Below are 8,300 nucleotides of genomic sequence, written 5' to 3'. Positions count from 1 at the left end.
CTCCCAGGACCGAGGGGCTCCCTGGAGGTGAGACTTTCAGTGCTTGAGCCAGAACATCAGGGCCAAATTGTGACAAGATGTTCAACTTCCGGGCAGTCGGTAGAGCACTGAGCTGGGGACCTGGGCTCTGGAGGCTGGTCACGCAGAGACAGACGCTGTGTCCGCAGAGCTGGGCATCTGCTGGCCGGAGCCCTGACTTCCATAGAGCTCGGGGTGACCCCTTGCAGGCTCATCCAGAGGACACGGTCCCCAGTAGGAGTTCCAGGTGGGACCCTGGGGGCGTTTGGAGTCCTGGCAGCTGCCTCCTCAGCGCATGCTTCAAATAAAACACAATGTGGCCCAAGCTGCTCTACCCCTGGCTCTGCCATCTCCCCAACTCCCCAGCGCTCCTGCTCTCCGTCCGCGCACCCTTTTGTCTCGCCTTTCACCTTTGCCCTCTGCTGGCTTTGCCTGTCCCCGCTCTGGCCTCTTGTCCCCTCACTCTGTCTTGTCCTGATCTTGCTTAACTCTTTCCACATGGGCTTCTCTTCCACTTCCCTTTTTCTCCCATCCTTGCCCTGAGGCCCTCGTCTCCATTGTCTCCATTTTCCATTTGCCTCTCTCCTCCCAGGCTGTGGGCTTTGCCCTTCATGCCTTGCCCACCACCCTTCCCTGTGCTGACCTGACTCCTCTCAGCCACACTCCCTCACTCATGCCCTGGCCACCCCCTTTCACCCCTGCCCTGGCCTAGGGCCTCAAGACTCCTGCTGGTCTCTGGGAACAGCCCAGCTCTCCAGTTTGGGGAGTGGGGACAGGTGGTGAGGAGATCATGCAGAGATCTGTGCACAACTAACAGCAAGGATGGATGACCCTCACCAACAGTCGCCGTCTCCTCCTGGCATGACAGGACGGCTCGTGTGCCCATCCCTGGCCCTGGCATGCGTGCTGTAACTCCTCAGTGCCGTCTTTGCAGAGGATTGGGGATATGTTTGTACCTGAGAGCCTTGAAATCATACAGGAAGGAGGAATGGAACTGGGAGGAAGAAGATTTATTCCAGAAACAAAATCGCTCCCTGCCTATGCTGTAGCTATTTCCCCAGCTGTCATAGCCTGTTTATAGGATGGAGGATGAACACAGAACACAAAACAAAAACGTAGAACACAAATAAAAACGTGGATACACATCCAAAGACAGTTGACTCAAGTAATAATACACCGGGTCAGTTTTATTTTTGTATCTAAAAAATTAAAGTTAGTTCCTTATACGTAACCACCCAGGCATTGCAGCAATGGCCATAAATTCTGGAACACGTAGCCTTAAGGATACAGATGTCCCCTGACTCAAAGTTTCCAAGTAGTTGCTCTAGGCACCAGGCATAGATAACGAACCGAGATTAGCAAGGATGGGCAAGACAGCCACAAGGGGCATTTCTCATCCCCAATTTCTCTCAGGCTGAACCCCAGTGGCTGTGCCTGGCTTAGGTCGCCCATCCCTTGAGGGGTCTTACCAGTCATTGGCTAACCAGTCATCATATGGGGCTTAAGCAGTAATCACAGGAACAATGTGTTTATTGTGTGGCGTCCAGATCCCCACTGCCATGGGGCTGGACAGCTCTTGCTTACTTGCAGCTCAGGTCCTTTGTTATGCCTCTAGGCAACAGCCTTGTTTATCACAGGGACCTTGTCTGGAACACATTACTTTTAAATGCTCTGGGCAGAGCACGTATATTACTAAATTTAATTTTTTTTTTTTTTTTCGAGACAGAGTTACGCTTTGTTGCCCAGGCTAGAGTGAGTGCCATGGCGTCAGCCTAGCTCACAGCAACCTCACACTCCTGGGCTCAAGTGATCCTCCTGCGTCAGCCTCCCGAGTAGCTGGGACTACAGGCATGCGCCACCATGCCTGGCTCATTTTTTCTATATATATTAGTTGGCCAATTAATTTCTTTCTATTTATAGTAGAGACGGGGTCTCGCTCTTGCTCAGGCTGAGCAACCTGAGCAAGAACTCCTGATCTCGAGCCATCCACCCGCCTCGGCCTCCCAGAGTGTTGGGATTACAGGCGTGAGCCACCATGCCCGGCCTAAATTTAATTCTTAAACCAGGAAAATACAATGTCCCCTACACCCGGCGATATGAACCTTCTGCTTTCAGGTGCTGCGGCACGCCAGACCTCAGACATGGAATCAAGATGGTAAAAAGATGCTGTGTCCCTCCACTGGAGCCCAGGCTGGCTGTTGTGGAGTTAACAAGCCCAAATTATCTGGTGGTGGGACGTACAGTCACAGGAACGAGGCCACAGCTGTCCCTGGCTCCAGCAGGTGGATGGGATAATGTGTTGGACTGAACGCTGGGACGCGGAAACTCTCCCACCACAGTAACAAATCCTGCATCGGGAGCGCAGTGCCCTCTCCCCCGGCCCAGTGCAACTGTGGTCCCCACTAAGAACCTGGTGGTGGCTGCAGAGATGCACTGCCACTGCTCTGACGTGCCCCACTGTCACCTCTACAGCTTGCCACAGCCACGACTTCCTACATTCACCCATGACTCCGTCCGCGCTTAGTGACACGCAAGACAGGGTGGGGTGACAAGTGACTTCTGGGCTTCACTGGGTCTCTCAGCCATGAATCTTTACTCAGGACTCAGGGAATACACGTTGACCAGCACACTTAAGGCCAGCTGGTCCCCCCCACCCCAACCCGAAAGGAGCTGCCTAGACTTTCCTGCTCTGTCTCCCTCTTGCCTTTGAGGACCCCAGTGATAACCTGGCTGGGAGGTAGGATCCGTGGGATTCAAATTCAATTCAGCAATGAAAAAGGCATCAAATGTCCAGCCACATGTTTATCTGAGGTTGCTAAGGAACAAGACTGGGATCATATCCAGACAACACACTCTTGTTCGGGAAAGGTGGCTTTAAGTCTCCAGCTACCAGCAAATTCAGAAAAACAATCAAACTCACCAGATACCGAAGTGAGAAGGCGACAATCAGCTATGCAGAGTATATTGCTTCTCCGCGGCGCTCTTTCCAGAACAACACTCGTCATGCCCCGCCCCTCCACAATCGTCACTCCCGACACACGCTGTGTGACCAGTCCCACCCCACTGTGCCACCAATGGCTATGGCATTGTCGGAGCAGATGCCCCTCCTCCTGGTCCAGTTCCTTCTGTTACTGCACCATTTTACAATGCCAGGTGCCATTGCCAAGTCGGCGTCCAGCTGACTGGGGGAGGAGGGGACACAGAAGGAAACAGAACTTGAGGGCCAAGCTTTGTCTCAGCCTTTCCTCGACATAGGGTTCCATTGCACTGGGGCTCCTGCACGGCTAGTGACAATTACGGGCTCAGAAGCTCCTGTCTGTGATTGGTCACATGTGCTGGCCTCCCGCCGGAAGCTGGCACGGGTGGTCCATAGGCTTAACCCCACCATCCACCCTGGATCAAGTAGGCGTATTCTCCTGCAGTCTGGGCAACGGAGACCAACAAGAAACATTTTTAGTTTGTTTTAAATTCCTTGTTTTTATAATTCCAGTTTCTTACGTACCAAGAATTGGTTACAACCTCCATGCTCCATAAATGGGTGCCACATTAGGGTGGGACGTGGGCTCCATGAGTCCTTCCAGGCTCCTGGACAGAGACCCACATCAAGATCGGAAGCCTTTGGATGGCGTTGCAGACCTCATTGCTCAGTAAGCCCTGGAGGCTTTAATTCTCATTCCACTCTCGGCTGGGTTTTCTGGCACTCTCCCTGCAATCAGTCTCCTGGCATTGAACAGAACTCTGCGGTGTAGGCTGCTGAGGAACGGAAAGGAGATGCCCCTGGGAAGTCCCAATGTCATTGCCGTGGGCAGGTGTAAAAGGAGAGACCTCGTCCTGTCACCTGGCTACCTCACTCCTTTGGTAGCAGTGCCGATAGCTGGAGCCAGGTTCTCAGGAGCACAGATGTGCAAGCAGTTGGGTTGGGCTTTAGGAGGACACGCTGTCAAAGGAGAGAGCCCCAGGTCTCCAAGCTGGTCTCTTTTCAGGCAAATGTCCTGAGGGACCTTTGAGCCTGGGAGTTCCTTTTCCTAGTTTGCCTATAGAAGTGGGAAGACTGTTGATGCTTCAGTCCTTTACAGCAGTAGTCCCCAACCTTTTTGGCACCAGGGACCAGTTTTGTGGAAGACAATTTTTCTACAGATGAGGGTGGGGAGGATGGGTTCAGGATGATTCAAGCGCATCACATTTATGGTGCAGCCAAACCTCTCTGCCAATGATAACCTGTATTTGCAGCCGCTCCCCAGCGCTAGCATCACCGCCCCAGCTCCACCTCAGCTCATCAGGCATTAGATCCTCATAAGCAGCTGCAGCCTAGATCACTCGCACGCGCAGTTTACAGGAGGATTTGCACTCCTACGAGACTCTAATGCCACCGCTGATCTGGCAGGAGGCGGCGCTCATGCAGTGATGTGCGTGATGGGGAGCCGCTGTAAATGCACATGAAGCTTCCCTCGCTCACCTCCTGCTGTGCGGCCGGGTTCCCAACAGGCCACCGACCGGTACCCATCCTCAGCCTGCAGGGTTGGGGACTGCAGCTTTACCGGACTTTAGGACAAAGCTGTGTCACTACACCAGGTGAATCTTTATCATGCCTAACACGCTGGGAATCTTCACCCCACCCTGGCCAATTTCCAAATAGCTCATTTTATTCTTCAAAGTTCTTTTGAACTTTCATGTGACACATTTCCTTGTCCCATTGTTGCTGATTTCCAAATAGCTGCCAGCAAGTTTTTCCTCCCTCTTGCCTACTCTTCACTCATGTGTTGGCAAAGTTCGTAGAACTTAGGGGACTTGGAAGATGCTTTGAAAACACTGTCACAAAGGCACTGCTAAAATGCACAGAAAGAGTGGTCAGTTGGAAGGAAGGATCCTAAGGACTTCATGCTAGTTTTCAACAAATGCTTAGAGAACTCTTGAAGTGGATTGGGTGTCAACCCAGGGAACACAATGTATTGATTTAATTAATTTTTAAAAAGCTGATGTGGTGATGGTGTGGCTTTCTGCAAGTCAGAAGAATTTCTGAGTTTTCACCTGCCAGGAACTGGGGCGGGGGAGTCGGGGCACAGTGAGAGAAAGGACCTGCGGCTGTCCTAGGTACTCCTGGCACGTTTCTGGGAAGGGATGGATGAGGGTGGGCGCATCTGCTGGCACCGTCCTGTGCTGCCTGTGAGGACCTGGGACCTGCAAGGGGCACATGGGTGACATCAGGGTGCCCAGGCCGCAGCCTCCTCGCTGCTGAGCTGGGTTCCAACCGCCTGCCACGTGTCCCTTGGTGATGGAAATGAAGATGAAGGAGTCATTTCATGATTTCCTGCTGCTGAGAACAATAAATGTCTTCTTACAAACAAAACAAACAAACAACAACAAAAAAAAACCCCACTGTTTGAAGTTCAAATTTAAGCATTTCTGCCTGTTCTCCAAAGTTTTACTTTCTGGGTACCGCATGGCGATACACAAATATCTCACAGTTGGAACCAGCAACTCCTCAGCCCCAAGACGTTCACCTGTTTGTACAGTTTCTTGTCTCCGGGCCCCGGACCTTATTTTTATGGCAATTGCTCTCTGGAGCCTTCGAGACCACAACTCAGCATTTTTTCTGCAGGTGCCAGCACGGAGGACTCTGGGGGCCCCTGCACATGTCCCTCACCTGCACCATGACTTTACCTGTGCTCCTCCAGCCGCAGTCACTGGTCGCAGGGCGGGCTCGTCTGGCTCCTGCTCCTCCAGGACTGAGTGAGATGGCATCTGCTCTGCGAGGCCTGCGTGGCCTCCTGATCACAGACGGAATCACTCACCACACGGCACACACACACACACACACACACACACACACACGGAGCACACAGACATGTACACATCACACACACGTAGCACACAGACATGTACACATCACAGACACACACGTAGCACACAGACATGTACACATCACACACACACGTAGCACACAGACATGTACACATCACACAGACACACACATCACGTAGAAACACACATGCCACACAAACACACACACACATCAACACACACATCACGCAGACTTGCAGACGTACACACAGACACAGACACACTCGCACGCTCCTCCTCTCCTGTGCTTTTCTAAGCACACATTACCATTAATGAGCTATCTTTTTAACTCATTCATCTTACTTACTTTCTATCTTTCTCCCTAGAATGGAAGCTTCGTGAAGGTAGGGGCTGGGGTCCTTTTCCTATGCCCCACTGCTGCTTCCCCAGCACCTAAACTGTTCTGAGACAGAGCAGGCACCCATACGTTTCTGTCGAATAAATAAACTCCAGACCTTCACTTATATTTTCACAAAAATATCCCCCTGCTTTGCAAGACCCCTGCCCCTTGACACACCCCTGGCCCTTCATAATGGGGCTCCCAGGCCTGGGTCAGCAGGCTCACTGGACGGCGGGGGGAGGGGGAGTGCAGCTGCTTCCTCAACCCCCACTCTGGGCCTGGACCTTGCCGGGAGCTCATCTCAGCCCCAGCCCCACGGGGAGGCCGCGTGGCAGACGAGGGTGCTGAGCTGGGCGAACTTGAGAGGCCGCCGCTATCAGACAGCGGGGTCCACGCCTGGCGGTGCTAGCTCCTCGGGCGCGGCAAGGAAGATCACAGCGGTTCAAGTCCCCGCTCTGCAGTGCAGTTGCCCAGCCACTAGTGCCCGCCCTGCCAGCTCCAGCTGGGTGGTGTGGGCACACTCCTCCAGCTCCCTGTGCTCGCCTCCGTCGCCTGCGCCACCAGGAACATGCGAGCACGGAGCACCATGCCCCTGCATTGTGGTGGCATTACAGGCAGTACCACTGAGGCATAAAGAACGCCTGGCCCCGGTGCGGTCCGGGACTGCCAGCCTTCATCACTGTGCAGACCCCGCCTTCCTGCCAGCCCGCCAGCACGCTGTCACCCGGGGTGGCTGGGCGAGGTCCCAGCCTCCTGGAGACGTCCGCGGACGGGCGCCCGGTGTCACTCAGGACGCGACCGAGGCCCAGGAACCCCCGGTTCCAAAGGCAACTTTTCCCTCTGAAAGGCGGCAGAGGCAGAAACTTACAAGCACAAAAGTACCGGGATACTGCGGCCAGCCCGTTCCTCCGGCCCTGGGCCCTCCCCTCTGGGGGTGCAGTCCGAGCCCCGCTTCTCATCCTGGAGGAGACGCCCGGGACCCCCGTGCCGCTGCAAATTCCGATCCGGACCAGACCCCGCACCTGCGGAACCTCCCGCCTCCTAACAGCCCTGCGAGGACGCGCCATCGGCGGGCAGGGGACCGCAACCGGCCGCGCGGCAGATCCCCAGCTGGACACGACGTCGTCGCGGGAGCCTCAAGGCGCGGCGAAGGCGCCCCGCGGCCGCTCAGGCTGCGGTCTGGGGAAGGGCGCGGGCTGCCGGCCCCCGGGACACCGAGCCGCGCGCCCCCGCGTGGCCGTGCCTGGGAACGCAGGCCGTGGAAACGCTGCCCGCCCCCTCCCGGGCCTTGGGGACGGAAGCGCCACCTGCGGGCGGATAGGGAACGCAAGGAGGCCCCGGGAACCCCTCGGCAGGCCTTGCTCAAGCTCTGCATGTTGGAAGGCCCTTGACCGAACTCAATCTCACCATGTCCTGAGGCGCATCTCCCTCGGGGGAGGGCTGACAGGAGGTACAGCACCACCTCTGCACCCTGAGTTTTCCCTTCCCTTTGGGAGCTCACTGAGCACCTAGTGGCCCAGGGGCTTTGCTCCCCCATGACAGCTCTAGCCTGAGCGGGGTGCAAGGTTTGAGGGCAGCCCGAGAGCCATGGCCCAGGGTAACAGCCAACAAGGCAGAGCACAGCCCAGCCGTTGGTGCACCCGCTCATTGTGCAGGACTCAGGGAGTCCCCATGCCAGCCACCCCGGGAGACCCTGAAGCTGTATCCTCTGTGGGCTACGAGATTCATATAATCCAATGACCAAACCCCACAGTGAGTCCCACGGGGGTTTCTGTGTGGGAGGCACACCCCCCCCCCTTCTGATAACTTGGGTGGGCACTGGTCCTACTCAATCTTATGCAGGAATTGGAGCCTGAGGTTAGATGCATCAAGAGTAGACTGGGAACTCTGAAGAAGTCCATCCACTCAAGTTGCCTTCACATTTTGGCCAGCTGCCCGGAAGCATGATGCCATCTTTTGGGATTTGACCAAAGATTCCCAAACATGTGGTCTGTTGTACTCCAAGTACTCTCTAAAGGAATTTTGCTTCATTGAGTTATCACACGGAACGTGGTGCACTGGGACCTGTTGACATTCATTTGTTGCGACTGCAAGAGTTTGT

The sequence above is a fragment of the Microcebus murinus genome, chromosome 14 (genome assembly GCF_040939455.1).
Source record: "Microcebus murinus isolate Inina chromosome 14, M.murinus_Inina_mat1.0, whole genome shotgun sequence".
Classification (NCBI taxonomy): domain Eukaryota; kingdom Metazoa; phylum Chordata; class Mammalia; order Primates; family Cheirogaleidae; genus Microcebus; species Microcebus murinus.
The sequence above is the reverse complement of the archived record's forward strand: the minus strand, read 5'-3'. Positions refer to the sequence as shown.